This window comes from Scyliorhinus torazame, chromosome 15 (genome assembly GCF_047496885.1).
Source record: "Scyliorhinus torazame isolate Kashiwa2021f chromosome 15, sScyTor2.1, whole genome shotgun sequence".
In the NCBI taxonomy this organism is placed as follows: Eukaryota; Metazoa; Chordata; class Chondrichthyes; order Carcharhiniformes; family Scyliorhinidae; genus Scyliorhinus; species Scyliorhinus torazame.
In genome coordinates this window covers 5,359,724-5,378,458 of record NC_092721.1, presented here as the reverse complement: position 1 = coordinate 5,378,458, position 18,735 = coordinate 5,359,724, and the positions used below count along the sequence as shown (strand labels likewise).

Here is an 18,735-nt window from a genome sequence, read left to right as displayed (position 1 = left end):
AGAGTGAGTAAGCAGGGTGGGAGGGGTCTTTGATTATGTTGCCCGCTTTCCCCAGGCAGCGGGAGGTGTAGACGGAGTCAATGGATGGGAGGCGGGTTTGTGTGATGGACTGGGCGGTGTTCACGACTCTCTGAAGTTTCTTGCGGTCTTGGGCCGAGCAGTTGCCATAGCAGGCTGTGATGCAGCCAGATGAACAAAGAACAAAGAAAATTACAGCACAGGAACAGGCCCTTCGGCCCTCCCAGCCTGCGCCGATCCAGATCCTTTATCTAAACCTGTCACCTATTTTCCAAGGATCTTCATCCCTCTGTTCCCCGCCCGTTCATATATCTGTCTCGATGCATCTTAAATGATGCTATCGTGCCCGCCTCTACCACCTCCGCTGGCAAAGTGTTCCAGGCACCCACCAACCTCTGCGTAAAAAACTTTCCACGCACATCTCCCTTAAACTTTCCCCCTCTCACCTTGAAATCGTGACCCCTTGTAATTGACACCCCCACTCTTGGAAAAAGCTTGTTGCTATCCACCCTGTCCATACCTCTCATAATTTTGTAGACCTCAATCAGGCCCCCCTCAACCTCCGTCTTTCCAACGAAAACAATCCTAATCTACTCACTTAACCTTTCTTCATAGCTAGCACCCTCCATACCAGGCAACATCCTGGTGAACCTCCTCTGCACCCTCTCTAAAGCATCCAGATCCTTCTGGTAATGTGGCGACCAGAACTGCACGCAGTATTCCAAATGTGGCCTAACCAAAGTCCTATACAACTGTAACATGACCTGTCGACTCTTGTACTCAATACCCCGTCCGATGAAGGCAAGCATGCTGTATGCCTTCTTGACCACTCTTATCGACCTGCGTTGCCACCTTCAGGGTACAATGGACCTGAACTCCCAGATCTCTCTGTACATCAATTTTCCCCAGGACTCTTCCATTGACCGTATAGTCCGCTCTTGAATTAGATCTTCCAAAATGCATCACCTCGCATTTGCCTGGATTGAACTCCATCTGCCATTTCTCTGCCCAACTCTCCAATCTATCTATATTTTGCTGTATTCTCTGACAGTCCTCCTCGCTATCTGCAGCTCCACCAATCTTAGTATCATCTGCAAACTTGCTAATCAGACCACCTATACCTTCGTCCAGATCATTTATGTATATCACAAACAACAGTGGTCCGAGCACGGATCCCTGTGGAACACCACTAGTCACCTTTCTCCATTTTGAGACACTCTCTTCCACTACTACTCTCTGTCTCCTGTTGCCCAGCCAGTTCTTTATCCATCTAGCTAGTACACCCTGAACCCCATACGACTTCACTTTTTCCATCAACCTGCCATGGGAAACTTTCATCAAACGCCTTACTGAAGTCCATGTATATGACATCTACAGCCCATCCCTCATCAATTAACTTTGTAACCTCCTCAAAGAATTCTATTAGGTTTGTAAGACATGACCTTCCCTGCACAAAACCATGCTGCCTATCACTGTTAAGTCTATTTTCTTCCAAATGTGAATCCTATCCCTCAGTATCTTCTCCAACAGTTTGCCTACCACTGACGTCAAGCTCACAGGTCTATAATTTCCTGGATTATCCCTGCTACCCTTCTTAAACAAAGGGACAGCATTAGCAATTCTCCATTCCTCCGGGAACTCACCCGTGCTTAAGGGTGCTGCAAAGATATCTGTTAAGGCCCCAGCTATTTCTTCCCTCGCTTCCCTCTAACCTGGGATAGATCCCATCCGGACTTGGGGACTTGTCCACCTTAATGCCTTTTAGAATACCCAAAACTTCCCCCTTCCTTATGCCGACTTGACCTAGAGTATTTAAACATCCATCCTTAGCCTCGACATCCGTCATGTCCCTCTCCTTGGTGAATACCGATGCAAAGTACTCATTAAAAATCGCACCCATTTCCTCTGACTCCACGCATAAATTCCCTCTTTTGTCTTTGAGTGGGCCAATCCTTTCTCTAGTTACCCTCTTGCTCCTTATATACGAATAAAAGGCTTTGGGATTTTCCTTAACCCTGTTAGCCAAAGATATTTCATGATCCCTTTTAGCCCTCTTTATTGCGCGTTTGAGATTTGTCCTACTTTCCCGATATTCCTCCAAAGCTTCATCAGATTTAAGTTGCCTAGATCTTATGTATGCTTCCTTTTTCATCTTAGCTAGTCTCACAATTCCACCCGTCATCCATGGTTCCCTAATCTTGCCATTTCTATCCCTCATTTTCACAGGGACATGTCTGTCCTGCACTCTAATCAACCTTTCCTTAAAAGACTCCCACATTTCAAATGTGGATTTACCCTTAAAGAGCTGCTCCCAATCCACATTCCCTAGCTCCTGCCGAATTTTGTTATACTTGGCCTTTCCCCAATTTAGCACCCTTTCTTTAGGACCACTCTCGTCTTTATCCATGAGTATTCTAAAACTTACGGAATTGTGATCGCTATTCCCAAAGTAATCACCGACTGAAACTTTAACCACCTGGCCGGGATCATTCCCCAATACCAGGTCCAGTATGGCCCCTTCCCGAGTTGGACTATTTACATACTGCTCTAAAAAACTCTCCTGGATGCTCCTTACAAATTCTGCTCCATCTACGTCTCCAATACTACATGAGTCCCATTCAATGTTGGGGAAGTTAAAATCTCCCATCACGACCACCCTATTGCTCCTACATTTTTCTATAATCTGTCTACATATTTGTACCTCTACTTCACGCTCGCTTTTGGGAGGCCTGTAGTAAAGTCCCAACAATGTTACTGCACCCTTCCTATTTCTTAGCTCTACCCATATTGCCTCAGTGCTCGAATCCTCCATTGTGCCCTCATTAATCATAGCTGTGATATTGTCTCTGACCAGTAATGCAACTCCTCCACCCCTTTTACCTCCCTCTCTCTCCCTCCTGAAGCATCTATACCCTGGGATATTTAGTTGCCAGTCTTGCCCTTCCCTCAACCAAGTCTCCGTAATACCAATAACATCATATTCCCAGGTACTAATCCAAGCCCTAAGTTCATCTGCCTTACCTGCTACACTTCTCGCATTGAAACAAATGCACCTCAGACCACCTGTCCCTTTGCGTTCATCATCTATCACCTCTTCCCTGTCTACTCTTCCCCTTAGTCACATTGAGTTTATTATCTAGTACCTTACTGGCTTTAGTTGCTGCCTCTTTACTGACCTCTGACTTCCTAATCTGGTTCCCATCCCCCTGCCACATTAGTTTAAAACCTCCCCAACAGTGTCAGCAAAAGCACCCCCTAGGACATTGGTTCCAGTCCTGCCCAGGTGTAGACCATCCGATTTGTAATGGTCCCACCACCCCCAGAACCGGTTCCAATGTCCATAAATCTGAACCCCCTCCCTCCTGCACCATCTCTCAAGCCACGTATTCATTCTGACTATTCTTGAAATTCTACTCTGACTGTCTCGTGGCACTGGTAGCAATCCTGAGATTACTACCTTTGAGGTCCTACTTTTTAACTTATCTCCTAACTCCCTAAATTCTGATTGTAGGACCTCATCCCATTTTTTACCTATATCGTTGGTGCCTATATGCACCATGACAACTGGCTGTTCACCCTCCCCCTTCAGAATGTCCTGCAGCCGATCTGAGACATCCCTGACCCGTGCACCCGGGAGGCAACATACCATTCGGGAGTCTAATTTTCGACCACAGAAACGCCTATCTACTCCCCTTACGATTTAATCCCCTATGACTATAGCCCTGCCAGTCTTTTTCCCGCCCTTCTGTGCAGCAGAGCCAGCCACGGTGCCATGAGCCTGGCTACTACTGCCTTCCCCTGGTGAGTCATCTCCCCCAACAGTATCCAAAACGGTATACCTGTTTTGGAGGGAGATGACCGCAGGGGACACCTGCACTGCCTTCCTGCTCTTTCTCTGCCTTTTGGTCACCCATTCCCTGTCTCCCTCACCAATCCTAATCTGCGGTGTGACCAACTCACTGAACGTGCTATCCACGACCTCCTCAGCATCGCGGATGCTCCAAAGTGAGTCCATCCGCAGCTCCAGAGCCGTCATGCGGTCTAACAGGAGCTGCAGCTGGACACACTTCCCGCACATGCAGGAGTCAGATGAGGAGAAACATCTTTTGCCAGAGAGCTGTTGGGGTTTGGAATGCGCTGCCTGGGGGAGTGGTGGAGGGTGGATTCCACAGGAGGTTTCAAAAGAGAGCTGGATATATATTTGAAAGTGATAAATTTAGAGGGCTGGGGAATGGGACGACCTGGGCTGCTCTTTTGGGAGTCGGTGCAGAAATGTTGTAAATAACAAACAAACACGCTCTCTCCCTTAAACGGTAAATAGATGATGGTACTGATTCTTTGAAAATGCTGTCTGATTGCTTGGATCACACCTTGCCCTGACCAATATTTACCCATTGGCCAACATCACTGAAGAAAAGATTAACTGGTTGTTTATCTTGTTGCAGTTGTGGGATCTTGTGCACAAATTGGCTGCGGCGCTTCCCTGGCTACGTCCACGACAACACGTTTCCTTTGGCTGCCTTTTGGGTCTTCCTGAGATTGATTTTTCAGTGTAGTACCTCTGACACACTGTGGGATTTAACACTTGTCTGTTCATTGTTAGAAATTGGAGGAAATAATGCAACTGTAAATGTCAGGTTGCAAACTGCGATTAAGTGTATTCCCGGAGGTTTTATCACATGACTTGCCCCACACCAGCCCTAAGTCACCAGAGTGGTCAGCTCCCACTCTATTCAACATCGTGGGCCGAAGGGCCTGTACTGCGCTGTAATGTTCTATGTTCTATGTTTAGTTCGATCGTGATGATCTCAATCCCATCTTTAGAGAATTCAGAGAATGTACAGTGCAGAAGGAGGCCATTCGGCCCATCGAGTCTGCACCGTTCCTTGGAAAGTGCACTCTACTTAAGCCCACACCTCCACCCTATCCCCATTACCCAGTAACCCCACCTAAATGTTTTGGACACTAAGGGCAATTTAGCATGGCCAATTCACCTAACCTGCACATCTTTGGACTGTGGGAGGAAACCGGAGCACCCGGAGGAAACCCACGCAGACACGGGGAGAACGTGCAGACTCCGCACAGGCAGTGACCCAAGCCGGGAATCGAACCTGGGACCCTGGAGCTGTGAAGCAACAGTGCTAACCACTGTGCTACCGTGCCCACGTTCCTCCCCATTCTGCACCCCTTAATAACCAGACCCAATAAATCTGGGCTGGTTTAGCTCAGTGGGCTAGACAGCTGGTTTGTGATGCAGAACAAGGCCAGCAGCGCAGGTTCAATTCCCATACCAGCTCTATCCAGTCAGTATTCTTCTCCTACCATACAATGTGTTTATAGCTTGTGCTGCCGCCTCCATCCGAGGTGGAGATTTTTATTTTAGTCTCGGGATGTGGGGGTCACCAGCACGGCTGACATTTATTGTCCATTCCTAGTTACCTGGAGAAGGTGGTGGTAAAGCTGCTGCCTTGAATTTGATACAACAGAGAGTCTTGCTGGGCCCAATCAGAGGGCAGTTCACTGTCAAACTCAATTGGTGTGGGGCTCAATTCGGGCGTAAGCTTGCCTTCCTGAGAGGACATTCGGGAACCAATTGTTATTTTTACACCAATCCAAAAACTTCATTTTCACTTCTACTGATATCAGCTTTTTATTTGCAGTTTTTATTTGCAGTTTTTAAAATTGATTTCAAACAACTCACAGTGGGATTTGAACTCATGTCCTCTGAGTTGGTAGTCCAGGCTGTTTTGATAACCAGCCGACTGACATAACTGTTATACTCTTGCCCTGTCTCGTCCAATCCTCTGCCTTCTTACCTTTACATTTAACATTAACCATCCCTCTAATTCCATTTTTAATCATTTATGGATCGTTCCAGTCGCAGTTTGTGAGGCAATTTATTCAGCATTCCAACTGGCCTCTCTGTTAAGTGTCCTTTCTCACTTTGTAAATCCCCTTTGCAATTAGATGCTGCAGAATTTCAACATTTTATGCCTTTATTTTCGATTTTCACAACACCCATTTTCAGCTCATTTCTGTAGGAATCAAAATGGAAAAACTACAATATGTTCCAGGAGAGAACCAAACTAAGAGCACACCAATAATCTTCACAGAGGGGCTGAATGGCCTCCTCCTGTTTCTCTAAAACATGCCCTGTCCCCAGTGAAGAGGAATTAATTGTGTTGAGAAAACAGCATTTGTACAGTTTTTATACTCACTTGTAATGCACTTCAGGTAAACCTGTTGTATCTGAGGCAGACGGTTGTTTCTGTTCACAGGATCCCATGATGTTCAGCTAACATTGGGTGAACACATTCTGTGCTTTAATTCTATCCTTGTGTTCATTCTGCAGATACATCAGGAGCCCAAGTCAGAAACAGAATGTCTGAGCAACATTAAAGAGTTTTTGAAAGGCTGTGGTGCGCTTCGCGTGGAGGTGAGTGTGAAATGTTCACTGTGTGCGCCGGGCTGGTAAAGGAGAAACCTGTTTACTTTCTGAGTTTGACGGCCATGCAGGAAGGGAAAGCAGCGCTGAGGCAGGTGGGCAGACCTGGAGCAGGTGGGCACACCTGGAGCAGGCAGGCACAGCTGGAGCAGGTGGCAGAGAAGGGAAGGAAGCTGAGAGAGACAGATTTTTAATCAGTAAAGGAATCGAGGGTTATGGAGATACGGCGGGAAAGTGAGGATTATATCAGATCAGTCACGATCGCATTGAATGGTGGAGCTGACTCGATGGGCCGAATGGCCTACTTCTGCTCCTATGTCTTATGGGTAGATTTGGGGAGGGACATGGTGTTGGAGCAGAGTGGAACTTTTAAATCCATCCATAAATTTTCCTCGTCTTCCTGAGCTTTTCATCATAATGTCTCCTTTAATGGCTCCGTGTCAAATTTTGTTTGATAAGTTCCTGTAGCACCGTTGGCTGTTTTATTATGTTAAAGGTGCTATTTAAATGCAAGTTGGGTGATATAGTGATGGATATATAGATTTTTTTCTGAAACAGATTATACTTGACTGTATGAGGCAGGAACTGAGAGATTCATATTGTCACTTTGTGGGTGAATGCCACTAAATGACATAAATCACGACATTCCCAACTCTCCAATACAACACCTCTGACCACAGACTTTGAAATATCACAGTTGTATTTCGGGAAACAGACTGCCTGCAAACAGCTTTTGCTAAATTACTCTGGTATGTTACTTGTGATTTGAGTGAGCATGTGTACACTGAAATAGCAACTTACATTTATGTAGTGCCTTTAGCATAGAGACATCTCAAGGTGTTTCACACACAGGTAATTGGGCCACAATAGACAGCTAAACAAGCAAGGACATTTCGGGAGGAGATTCCAAACACTTGGAATAAGCGATGATCTTAAAGGAGGAACAGTAGAGAGCCTTGGTGTGAGATCCAGGCAGCTGAAACTTACTTGAATTGTTTTGATAACGTGGAGTTAATGAACAAGTTTTACCTCATTTGATGGTTGGATGGTTATTTAATGTTTAGCCTCCCAGCTGAGCTGTGTCAGTTACTGTTAATGGTCAATCATTTACAATATATTTTGGTGAGGTTGTTGTGCTAAATCACTGTATAAACACTATTTGATTTATTGGGATTGCGAAAGGAAAAGATCTTCTGACAATTAGTGAAAGGCTGCCTGTGTATTCAACGATGGAGAATCCGTAACCCTCTGAGTGACGAGATCTCTCCTCACCTCAGTCCTAAATTGATTGGCCTCTTATCCTGAGACTGTTGCCCCCGTGTTTTTGATTCCCTGACCAGGAGGAACAACCTCTGAGCCTACCCTGTCAAACCTCTCAGAATCTTGAGAGTTTCAATGATATTACCTTTCATTCTTCTAAACTTCAGAGAATATTGAGCCGGCCTTTCTTCACAGAATAGCCCGCTTACCCCAGGGATCAAGTTAGTGAACCATTATTGTACAGCCTCCAATGCAAATATATCCTTCCTTAAATATAGAGACCAAAGCTGCACATGCTGTTCCAGGTGTACTCCCACTAAAACCACATCTAATTTCAGCAAGACTTCCCTATTCTTGTACTCTAATCCCCTTGCAATAGAGACCCATGTGCCATTTCCCTTCCTAATTGCTAACTTTGTGTGGTTTGCATGAATATACCCACGTTCCTCATCAACAATCAATATTTACAAGTTTCTATTCTTACAAGCAAAATGAATAACCTCCCGTTTCCCCACGTTCGTGGCAAACAAGTGCCAGGCAATGACCATCTTCAATGGCATTATCGTTCCTGCACCTCCCACTGTCAACGTCCTGGCGTTCCCATTGACCACAAACATAACTGGACCAGCCACATAAATAACTGTGGCTACAAGAGCAGGTCGGAGGCTGGGAATTCTGCGGTGAGTAACTCCTGACTCCCCAAAGCCCGTCCACCTTTCTAGAATCAAGGGAATGTCGGAAAATGGTACCAGCGCTTCCAGTATCTCCGCAGTTGTCTCTTTTCGAGCCCAGGGTGTACACCACCGGGTCCTGGAGACTTGGTGGATTTTAGTCCTTTCAGCTTCTCCTGTACTTGCTTGCTGCTACTATCAATTATTTTAATTTCCCCACTCTTTTCAGCACCGAGGTTACCATCTAATCCTGGTATGAAACTTGTGTCTTCTACTGTGAAGACAAACATTAAATATTTGTTCATTGTCTCTGCCACTTTACAGGTTTTTAATGATGATCTTTTTCTTCTGAGGGAAAGGAAGTGTTTTCCTCTTTGGGTTTATTTGTTCAAGTTTGCATCTTGTGTGAGCTGCTGAGGAAGGGGATCGGGGATATGATGCGAAGGTGAAAGTGAATATTGCACAGAGTTAGAAATGAACCTGATGTGGGAATCACTGGTAATCAGTCTCCTCGGCACGGGCTGGGATTTGTGAAGAACGTCACTCCTGTTTTAGCCGCTTGCCCCTGGGTGGAGTTGGGTGCTTCCATTTCTGGGATATTTAGAAGCAATGTGGATTATCAGATTGCACTGCTTCCTATCACTCAACTGATGTGGCTTCAGTAGATTGTGATTTAATTGTTAATGTTAGAATTGTGCTGCAATAGAGTAGAATCATAGAATGTACAGTGCAGAAGCAGGCCATTCGGCCCATCGAGTCTGCACCAGCCCTTGGAAAGAGCACCCCACTCAAGTACACACCTCCTCAACCCCATCCCCTTAACCTAGAACCCCAATTAACCTTTTTTTGGACACTAAGGGCAATTTATCATGGCCCATCCCTCTAACCCGCACATCTTTGGACTGTGGGAGGAAACCCACACCGACACGGGGAGGACGTGCAGACTCCGCACAGACAGTTCCGCACAGCGGAATATTTGGCTAATGGTAAAGTTCTTGAAAGTGTGGATGAGCAGAGGGATCTAGGTGTCCATGTACATAGATCCCTGAAAGTTGCCACCCAGGTTGATAGGGTTGTGAAGAAGGCCTATGGAGTGTTGGCCTTTATTGGTAGAGGGATTGAGTTCCGGAGTCGGGAGGTCATGTTGCAGCTGTACAGAACTCTGGTACGGCCGCATTTGGAGTATTGCGTACAGTTCTGGTCACCGCATTATAGGAAGGACGTGGAGGCTTTGGAGCGGGTGCAGAGGAGATTTACCAGGATGTTGCCTGGTATGGAGGGAAAATCTTATGAGGAAAGGCTGACGGACTTGAGGTTGTTTTCGTTGGAGAGAAGAAGGTTAAGAGGAGACTTAATAGAGGCATACAAAATGATCAGGGGGTTGGATAGGGTGGACAGTGAGAGCCTTCTCCCGCGGATGGATATGGCTGGCACGAGGGGACATAACTTTAAACTGAGGGGTAATAGATATAGGACAGAGGTCAGAGGTAGGTTCTTTACGCAAAGAGTAGTGAGGCCGTGGAATGCCCTACCTGCTACAGTAGTGAACTCGCCAACATTGAGGGCATTTAAAAGTTTATTGGATAAACATATGGATGATAATGGCATAGTGTAGGTTAGATGGCTTTTGTTTCGGTGCAACATCGTGGGCCGAAGGGCCTGTACTGCGCTGTATTGTTCTATGTTCTACAGTGACCCAAGCCGGGAATCGAACCTGGGACCCTGGAGCTGTGAAGCAACTGTGCTAACCACTGTGCTACCGTGCTGCCCCAATGCTTTAAATAAATGCTTTAAGTTGGTGATTAAGAGCAGCTGTCTCCCATTGTGGAAGTATTAGAGCTTCAGTACAAGATTATAAAAAGGTGTTCACGGGGTGAACGTGAAGAGTCAGTGTCTTTATTCTGGTACAGGTTGGCTTCAGACTTATTCTCTCCTCAACATGCAAATATTGCATTTAACACTTCTCGGTGTCTTTCGTATCTCTCCATTCAACAACCAGTTGTCTTTGTCCAGTCAATGTTTCTTTCTGGAACTCCAGTTGATGCATAGGGGCCAGTCAAGTATAAGAGCTTCACTTCCTGTCCCAGGTTGTAAGGGGAATAGATTGGTGTTTCTGTGGCTCTCGGGCCAGGGGTGTCTCAAAGCAGCTACAGAACATCCTGGGGGAGGAGGGTGAACAGCCAGTGGCCGTGGTACACATTGGTACCAATGGCATCGGTAAAAAATGGATGAGGTCCGAAAAGTCGAATATAGGGAGTTACGATGTAAGTTGAAAAATAAGACCTCAAGGGTATTGACTGCAGGATTACTACCAGTGCCTCGTGCTAGTCTGGTTTAGCCTCTGGCTAGTCTGATAAACGGGGCTGGTTTAGCACTGGGCTAAAGAGCTGACTTGTAATGCAGAACAAGGCCAGCAACGCGGGTTCAATTCCCGTACCGGCCTCCCCGAACAGGCGCCGGAATGTGGCGACTAGGGGTTTTCCACAGTAACTTCATTGAAGCCTACTTGTGACAATAAGCGATTATTATTATTATTATTATTATTATTATTATTATTATTCAGAGTAGAAATATCAGGCTATATGGGATGAATATGTGGCTGGAAATATGGTGCAAGGGGGAAGGTTTCAGAATCCTGGGGCATTGGGACCAGTTCTGGGGGAGGCGGATTGCTTACACTTGGGCAGGACTGGGACTGATGTCCTGGGGCAAGTGTTTGCTTGTGTGGCTGGGGAGGGTTTAAACTGGAATGGCAGAGGGATGGGAATCTAAGCAGGGTCACAGGGAAAGAGAAACCAGGACAGTGATAAAAGAAAATAAAATGCAAACACAGTAAACAGGGTAACCAAGGGCGGGAGGCGAATAGGGGCACAGTACATAGAAAGGTTAGGATGATTAAAAATGATAAAAAGGCAAGCCGAAAGGCTTTGTATCTTAATGCACAAAGCATTCGCAATAAGGTAGACAAACTGGCAGCGCTAATCGAGATAAACGGATATGATCTCTCAGCCATTACATAAACTTGTTACAGGGAGATCAAAACTGGGAACTAACTATTGAGGGATATTTGACCTTTCGGAAGGACAGGAGTGAAGGAAAAGGTGGTGGGGTAGCACTGTTAATAAGCGATGAAATGAGGACGGTTGTGAGAGACGATCCAGACTCGGACAAGGTAGGGTCCATTTGCGTGGCAGTAAAAAACAGAAAGGGAAAGAAGACATTGGTAGTAGTGCATGGTGCATGGACCCCTAAACAGTGGTCACGCTTTAGGAAAGGGTATAAATCAACAAATAATAGGAGCATGCAAAAAGAATAGAGCAATAATTTTTTTAATTCAAGTTTTGATATTTTAATTTTAAACATACAACATAGCAAAGAAAAAACAACACAAGCTCCCCCCCGAGGGACCTCAAGCAGACACCCCAGACTGGCCCCTCCTCCCCCTTAACAGCTGATGGTAATCAGCTCCTTGAAATGTCGTACAAACAAACCCCACCTCTTGTGGGATCCCTCACTCGCCCCCCTCAAAGCAGATTCCATCTTTTCCAGATACAAAAGCTCCATTAGATTCCCCCAGCTGCACCCCAACAGGACCCGCCTACGAGCGAACAGCGAGGCGGAGGCTAAAACATCTGTCCACGCTCCCGTCTGCAGCTCCGGCAGGTCCGACACCCCAAATATGGCCCCCGGGGGACTGGGCTCCAAATCCATGTGCAGGATCGCCGACATGGTGCTGAAGAACAACCCCAAAATTTCCCCAACCGTGGGCAGGACCAGAACATATGCGCGTGATTGGCTGGGCCCCTCCCACACTGCCCACAAATATCTTCTACCCCCTCAAACAACCGGCTCATCCTCAACTTTGTCAGTTGCGTTCTGTGTACCACCTTTAACTGTATCAACCCCAGCCTCGCACACGAGGTTGAAGCATTCACCTTCTGCAGCATCTCACATCACAACCCCTCCAATAGCGCCAACCCCAGTTCCTCGTCCCACTTGGCCGTAACCCCCTCCAGAGATGCCATGTCATAGAACATAGAAAAATACAGCACAGAACAGGCCCTTTGGCCCACGATGTTGTGCCGAACCTTTGTCCTAGATGTCCTCCTCCAAGATCCTCCTATAGATTGCTGAGATGACCCCGCCTCCTCCTCCATCCCCATCACCCCCTCCAACGACGAGGAGGGTGGCGCCACCAGAAAAGTCGGAAAGACCTTTATTGTGAAATCCCGCACCTGCATTAACCTGAAACGTACTCCCGCGGGATCCCAAACTTCTCCCCCAATTCCTTCAAATTCACAAACTGCCCTTCTTGAAATAGGGCCGTCATTTCCATCACCCCTCGCCACTCCCATTCCTGTAACCTCGCATCGCTGGCTCAAACCCATCGATCCCTCGGATCGGCATCTGCCTTGACCCTGCCCCCACCCAAAAGTGTTGCCGAAATTGCCTCCATAATTTCCGCCTGGCCACCACCACCCTACCCCCGAATATTTCCCTGAGGCAAACGGGAGCGGCGGCGTTGCCAGCGCCTGCAACACCGACCCCTCACAAGAGCCTGCCACCACCCTCACCCACAAAGCTTCTGGCTCCCTGCTCCAGCCCTGCACCTTCTCCGCGTTCGCTGCCTAATAATAACACATCAGGGTCGGGAGGTCCAGGCCCCCGACTGTCACCCTCTCTGAAACACCATCCTCCTAATCCGAGCCTGCTTACCTGCCCAGACAAGCGGCAAAATCAACCGTTACACTCCCATAAAAAACGGTTTGGGCGAAAAGGCTGGTAGGTATGGAATAAAAATCCATGGCAAAATATTCATCTTAACCAAAGAGCCCGGGTTGGAGCCCAGCAGCAGATCATCTCCTCCATTTAACCGAGCACCTCGGTGCTATGGCCAAGGGTTCTGTCCTCAGTGCAAACAGGAGGGGGGGGGGACATGGGGACCCCTGCCTCGTTCCCCTCTGTGGAATAGAGCAATAATTATGGGTGACTTTAATATTCATATTGATTGGATTAAGTTGGAAACGGTAGCGGCGACAACAACTTAGATTCTGTGATTCTAATAGCAGTGCATTTGGAAACTCAGAATCTAATCAAGCAGAGTCAGCATGGCTTCATGAAGGGGGAATATTGTTTGACTAATTTCAGAGAATCAGAATCCCTACAGTGCAGATGGAGGCCATTCGGCCCATCGAGTCTGCACCGGCCCTTGGAAAAAGCACCCAACTTAGGCCCACGTGTCCACCTTATCTCCGTAACCCTACCTAACCTTCTGGACACGAAGGGGCAATTTAGCGCGGCCAATCCACCTAACCTGCACAACTTTGGACTGTGGGAGGAAACCGGAGCACCCGGAGGTAACCCACGCACACACGGGGAGGATGTGCAGACTCCGCACAGACAGTGACCCAAGCCGGGAATCGAACCCGGGCCCCTGGCGCTGTGAAGCAGCAGTGCTAACCACTGTGCCTCCGCCCCATCCCTCTACACTTTCCTCTTTAACCAAGTTTTTAGTTACCCTTCCTGACAGATCTTCCTTTGGCACAGTCTCAGTTATGGTCTGATGATGCTCCCACGAAATACCGTGATATATTTTCCCTCGTTAAAGGTGCTATACAAATGGAAATAATTATTTATCCAATGCAGTATTTCCTGAGCTGGAGCTACGTGCACACGATACAATGTGCCCTGTACATCGGTGCTATCAACTGGAAGGAAACTTGTCAGTGAAATGTGCTCAGTGGTCAGCTGGCTAACTTATTGATCTGTTGTGAATGTGAACCTTTCATTCATAAGTATTTCTTTATGAAAGATTGACACGTTTCCATATCAAGATGTAGATTTTCATTGCAATAAAGACCATGAAAAGCTGAGTAAATGAACAGCAGTCATTGCTTGTGCGCTTGGGTCAGCATCAGTATATTACGATCCTTCAAATTATGAGCAGGAATCGGTCATTCAGCCCCTCAAACCTGCTCCGCCATTCAATAAGGTGACGGGGGATCCGATTGGAATTGATGAGAATGGTTTCTTAAATCTAAAATGGCAGCATCACAGAACCATGGCAACTTTCGGATCAGGCCATTCAGCCCCTCGCCTCTGTCCCATGTCCTTTAGTAATAATAATCTTTACTGTCACAAGAAGGCTTACATTAACACTGCAATGAAGTTACTGTGAAAATCCCCTAAGCGAGTAACATTGTGTTCGGCTACACAGTAAGAAGTCTTACAACACCAGGTTAAAGTCCTGATGTGGAGGTTAAAGTCCAACAGGTTTGTTTCGAATCACTAGCTTTCGGAGCGCTGCTCCTTCCTCAGGTGAATGAAGAGGTGGGTTCCAGAAACATATATAGAGACAAAGTCAATAATGCAAGACGATACTTTGAATGAGCGTCTTTGCAGGTAATTAAGTCTTTACCGTCTCCACAGTTCGGGTACACAGGGAGAATTCAGAATGTCATAGAAATTACAGTGCAGAAGGAGGCCATTCGGCCCATCGAGTCTGCCCGGCCCTTGTAAAGAGCACCCAACTTAAGCCCACACCTCCACCCTATCCCCATAACCCAGTAACTCCACCTAACCTTTTTTGGACACTAAGGGCAATTTATCATGGCCAATCCACCTAACCTGCACATCTTTGGACTGTGGGAGGAAACCGGAGCACCCGGAGGAAACCCACGCAGCCACGGGGAGAACGTGCAGACTCCGCACGGACAGTGACCCAAACCGGAATCGAACCTGGGACCCTGGCACTGTGAGGCAGCAGTGCTAACCACTGTGCTACCGTGCCACCCTTTAATACCTTTGGTCAACAAAAATCTATCAATAATAGGTTTAGTATGAAAGGGGTGATCCCGCATCAGTTGCATTTTGTGGAAGAAAGTTCCAAAGTTCAGGACAGCACAGGTGAGACTGCACCTGGGTGAGACTGCACCTGGGTGAGACGGCACCTGGGTGAGACGGCACCTGGGTGAGACGGCACCTGGGTGAGACTGCACCTGGGTGAGACTGCACCTGGGTGAGACGGCACCTGGGTGAGACGGCACCTGGGTGAGACGGCACCGGGGTGAGACGGCACCTGGGTGAGACGGCACCTGGGTGAGACGGCACCTGGGTGAGACGGCACCTGGGTGAGACGGCACCGGGGTGAGACGGCACCGGGGTGAGACGGCACCTGGGTGAGACGGCACCTGGGTGAGACTGCACCTGGGTGAGACTGCACCTGGGTGAGACTGCACCGGGGTGAGACTGCACCGGGGTGAGACGGCACCTGGGTGAGACTGCACCTGGGTGAGACTGCACCTGGGTGAGACGGCACCTGGGTGAGACGGCACCTGGGTGAGACTGCACCTGGGTGAGACTGCACCGGGGTGAGACGGCACCTGGGTGAGACTGCACCTGGGTGAGACTGCACCTGGGTGAGACGGCACCTGGGTGAGACGGCACCTGGGTGAGACGGCACCTGGGTGAGACGGCACCGGGGTGAGACGGCACCGGGGTGAGACGGCACCTGGGTGAGACGGCACCTGGGTGAGACGGCACCTGGGTGAGACGGCACCTGGGTGAGACGGCACCGGGGTGAGACGGCACCGGGGTGAGACGGCACCTGGGTGAGACGGCACCTGGGTGAGACTGCACCTGGGTGAGACTGCACCTGGGTGAGACTGCACCGGGGTGAGACTGCACCGGGGTGAGACGGCACCTGGGTGAGACTGCACCTGGGTGAGACTGCACCTGGGTGAGACGGCACCTGGGTGAGACGGCACCTGGGTGAGACGGCACCTGGGTGAGACGGCACCGGGGTGAGACGGCACCTGGGTGAGACGGCGCCTGGGTGAGACGGCGCCTGGGTGAGACGGCGCCTGGGTGAGACGGCACCGGGGTGAGACGGCACCTGGGTGAGACGGCACCTGGGTGAGACGGCACCTGGGTGAGACGGCACCTGGGTGAGACGGCACCTGGGTGAGACTGCACCTGGGTGAGACGGCACCTGGGTGAGACGGCACCTGGGTGAGACGGCACCTGGGTGAGACGGCACCGGGGTGAGACGGCACCTGGGTGAGACGGCACCTGGGTGAGACGGCACCTGGGTGAGACGGCACCTGGGTGAGACGGCACCGGGGTGAGACGGCACCGGGGTGAGACGGCACCGGGGTGAGACGGCACCTGGGTGAGACGGCACCTGGGTGAGACTGCACCTGGGTGAGACTGCACCGGGGTGAGACTGCACCGGGGTGAGACTGCACCGGGGTGAGACGGCACCGGGGTGAGACGGCACCGGGGTGAGACTGCACCTGGGTGAGACGGCGCCTGGGTGAGACGGCGCCTGGGTGAGACGCCGCCGGGGTGAGACGGCGCCTGGGTGAGACGCCGCCGGGGTGAGACGGCACCTGGGTGAGACGGCACCTGGGTGAGACGGCACCGGGGTGAGACGGCACCTGTGTGAGACGGCGCCGGGGTGAGACGGCACCTGGGTGAGACGGCACCTGGGTGAGACGGCACCTGGGTGAGACGGCGCCGGGGTGAGACGGCACCTGGGTGAGACGGCACCTGGGTGAGACGGCACCTGGGTGAGACGGCACCTGGGTGAGATGGCGCCGGGGTGAGACGGCACCTGGGTGAGACGGCACCTGGGTGAGACGGCACCTGGGTGAGACGGCGCCGGGGTGAGACGGCGCCGGGGTGAGACGGCACCGGGGTGAGACGCCGCCTGGGTGAGACGGCGCCGGGGTGAGACGGCGCCGGGGTGAGACGGCGCCTGGGTGAGACGGCGCCTGGGTGAGACGGCGCCGGGGTGAGACGGCGCCGGGGTGAGACGGCGCCGGGGTGAGACGGCGCCTGGGTGAGACGGCGCCTGGGTGAGACGGCGCCTGGGTGAGACGGCGCCTGGGTGAGACGGCACCTGGGTGAGACTGCACCTGGGTGAGACTGCACCGGGGTGAGACGGCACCGGGGTGAGACGGCACCTGGGTGAGACGCCGCCGGGGTGAGACGGCACCTGGGTGAGACGGCACCGGGGTGAGACGGCACCGGGGTGAGACGGCACCTGGGTGAGACGGCACCGGGGTGAGACGGCGCCGGGGTGAGACGCCGCCTGGGTGAGACGGCGCCTGGGTGAGACGGCGCCTGGGTGAGACTCCGCCGGGGTGAGACGGCACCTGGGTGAGACGGCACCGGGGTGAGACGGCACCTGGGTGAGACGGCACCTGGGTGAGACGGCACCTGGGTGAGACTGCACCTGGGTGAGACGGCACCTGGGTGAGACGGCACCTGGGTGAGACGGCACCTGGGTGAGACGGCACCGGGGTGAGACGGCACCTGGGTGAGACGGCACCTGGGTGAGACGGCACCTGGGTGAGACGGCACCTGGGTGAGACGGCACCGGGGTGAGACGGCACCGGGGTGAGACGGCACCGGGGTGAGACGGCACCTGGGTGAGACGGCACCTGGGTGAGACTGCACCGGGGTGAGACTGCACCGGGGTGAGACTGCACCGGGGTGAGACGGCACCGGGGTGAGACGGCACCGGGGTGAGACTGCACCTGGGTGAGACGGCGCCTGGGTGAGACGGCGCCTGGGTGAGACGCCGCCGGGGTGAGACGGCGCCTGGGTGAGACGCCGCCGGGGTGAGACGGCACCTGGGTGAGACGGCACCTGGGTGAGACGGCACCGGGGTGAGACGGCACCTGTGTGAGACGGCGCCGGGGTGAGACGGCACCTGGGTGAGACGGCACCTGGGTGAGACGGCACCTGGGTGAGACGGCACCTGGGTGAGACGGCGCCGGGGTGAGACGGCACCTGGGTGAGACGGCACCTGGGTGAGACGGCACCTGGGTGAGACGGCACCTGGGTGAGATGGCGCCGGGGTGAGACGGCACCTGGGTGAGACGGCACCTGGGTGAGACGGCACCTGGGTGAGACGGCGCCGGGGTGAGACGGCGCCGGGGTGAGACGGCACCGGGGTGAGACGCCGCCTGGGTGAGACGGCGCCGGGGTGAGACGGCGCCGGGGTGAGACGGCGCCTGGGTGAGACGGCGCCTGGGTGAGACGGCGCCGGGGTGAGACGGCGCCGGGGTGAGACGGCGCCTGGGTGAGACGGCGCCTGGGTGAGACGGCGCCTGGGTGAGACGGCGCCTGGGTGAGACGGCACCTGGGTGAGACTGCACCTGGGTGAGACTGCACCGGGGTGAGACGGCACCGGGGTGAGACGGCACCTGGGTGAGACGCCGCCGGGGTGAGACGGCACCTGGGTGAGACGGCACCGGGGTGAGACGGCACCGGGGTGAGACGGCACCTGGGTGAGACGGCACCGGGGTGAGACGGCGCCGGGGTGAGACGCCG

General features: G+C 51.4%; 2 protein-coding genes across 4 annotated transcripts in view; one reads left to right on the top strand and one right to left on the bottom strand.

Annotated features, from left to right (window-relative positions):
* The window catches only part of LOC140391483 (ankyrin repeat domain-containing protein 10-like), a 122,402-nt gene extending 114,983 nt beyond the window's left edge, over positions 1-7,419 (bottom strand). Inside the window, exons 1-2 of the mRNA XM_072475999.1 lie at positions 7,265-7,419; positions 6,237-6,364 (exon numbers count right to left, since the gene is read on the bottom strand). The gene's annotated coding sequence lies outside the window, so the exon portion shown is untranslated. The remainder of the gene's footprint in view (positions 1-6,236; positions 6,365-7,264) is intronic.
* arhgef7b (Rho guanine nucleotide exchange factor (GEF) 7b) overlaps positions 6,371-18,735 on the top strand; it is a 169,743-nt gene continuing 157,378 nt past the window's right edge. For all 3 annotated transcript variants that reach the window (XM_072475992.1, XM_072475991.1, XM_072475990.1), the window contains exon 1: positions 6,371-6,454. The gene's annotated coding sequence lies outside the window, so the exon portion shown is untranslated. The remainder of the gene's footprint in view (positions 6,455-18,735) is intronic.